Consider the following 1847-nt stretch of genomic DNA (forward strand, 5'->3'; position numbering starts at 1 on the left):
GCTGTTCCCATATCGTATCCTGTATCGGTAGAAGTCTTGTTCAGAAACTTTGCTCGGATTGCGGTTGCAATTCCATTCGACATCCTTTTGCCCTCGCAGGACGAGGCGGGGCGTGGCAGGACGAGGCAGGGCTCTAGCCCGATGCATTCGCTGGCGCTGATGCCGGCTTTAATCAGCGAGCCTGCGGCCAGAGAGCAGTGCTTCCATTAAAAACGAAGCGAAACAAAGGCCACGACCAAGGCCCATCCCCGATTCCAGATCCCAGATCCCAGAGCTCCCCGTTGGGGGGGGGGGGGGGGGGGGGGGGGGGGGCTGCCTCGCATCTGCCATATCTCCAACTGTCTAACTCCGTGTGCGCGCGAGTGTATGGCGGTAAATCTTTATAAGCGCGAATAATTGGTTTCCTCATTTAATGCGAATGGCTGGAGCGAGCTGTCGGGGCCGGGGACGGGGACGGGGCCGGGTCCGGGGCAGGCTTGTTGCAATTGCCATAGAAAATGCTTCACAATAAACATTTCTTTTGCCGCTTTTCCCCGGCCCCTCCCCCATCCTCCCAGCCAGCTGTCAGAACAAACAGCAGGAGTCATAATATTGCAACAGCATCGAGTCGGATCGGGATGGGTGGCATCCCTGCCCTGGGAGCAGGCAGGGGGAGGCCAGAGTTCAGACGAGGCGAGGCGTCAGCTTTGACTTGGTCCTGGTCCTGGGTCCTGGGTCCTGGGTCCTGGTATGGTCCTGGGGCCAGGGCGCAAAAGAAATTGCTGGAAAAAATTAATTGCATTTTCATTATGTTGACTGGCAGCAGATTCAAAGGGGAGACCCAGCAGCAGGGCAGCAGCAGGGCAGCGATGAGTGGAGCAGACAGACAAATGACATGGATATAGGCGCTTATTTTTTACCCACCAAAGAGGGCCGGCAGGACAGGGCGGGGCTGGAGGTGGGGGAATGGTAAGGACTAAACTGTCGTTAGCTTCAATTTGGTTGATGGCTGATGGGCAAACGAAAGTGGACTTGGCTTGGATAAATACGGCCAAGGAACGAAGACCCCGAGGGGACACGTTAAGACCCTGCTCACCTTATCGATGAAAGCTGATTCCATAGAGTGCTACGTGAAGAAATGCCCGCTCTTATCGGCGAGGTGGGGCGATATTGAATTGATTTCACCAGCAGCAGGTTTCTGTGAAAATATAGAACCAAATCACCGCCGATAAGCGATAAATCACATGGCATTCGGCGAAGAGTGCGGTGGGGGCCATGAGATCAGACAGGGAGTGGATCCGAGCCCCACCTATCTGTCGGCTAGCGATGATTCACTCGACTGATGGACAGATAAAGAACTTACGATATGTGGGGTGGGTGCCGCTCCCCCCCTGTCGAATGCCCTGATCTTTGCTGCTTTATAAGATGTCAACGGGTGTTTGTCGAAAGTAGAATAGAAGAATCTCACAGCGGATTGAATGGAACATGTGATAAGCCTGCTATTCTACTTGCCAAATACACACCGATCGTGCTAGCCATATCCTTGGGCACACTATCGTCCGCACGGAATATATTTCAGAGAAAAAAAAAGAAAAAATATATCACTGCACATCGGAATCGCACTGCACACCGAACGCACTGCACACTTTGGAGTTCAATAACGAAATAATGACATATTTTCGTAGATATTGCTTTTTATACGATACTCCTTATCGGGCGGTGCGTTGTTTTTTATTTGCTTTACCTTTCGGCAGCGACGATAGTGTGAGTGCGAGGCAGATAACTGGATTTGGATTGGACGCTCTTATCGATACCTCCGTAGCACCGTACCTCCCCGTACCACCGCTCCGTGGTGGCTCCGTGTCAAG

The 1847-nt window shown here is 52.7% G+C and overlaps 1 long non-coding RNA gene across 2 annotated transcripts; it reads right to left on the minus strand.

The window, feature by feature from the left end:
* Nucleotides 1-334: 334 nt before the first annotated feature.
* Nucleotides 335-1631, minus strand: LOC117186754. Of its 2 annotated transcripts, none has more exons than XR_004471673.1 (3): nt 1503-1631; nt 1076-1177; nt 335-761 (listed from the first exon to the last, which is right to left on the minus strand). It is a non-coding gene; the product is annotated as an uncharacterized LOC117186754 (long non-coding RNA). The 2 variants fall into 2 exon arrangements; XR_004471672.1 differs by lacking the exon at nt 1503-1631 and adding an exon at nt 1343-1491.
* Nucleotides 1632-1847: the final 216 nt, after the last annotated feature.

This window comes from Drosophila miranda, chromosome XR (assembly GCF_003369915.1).
Source record: "Drosophila miranda strain MSH22 chromosome XR, D.miranda_PacBio2.1, whole genome shotgun sequence".
NCBI lineage: Eukaryota > Metazoa > Arthropoda > Insecta > Diptera > Drosophilidae > Drosophila > Drosophila miranda.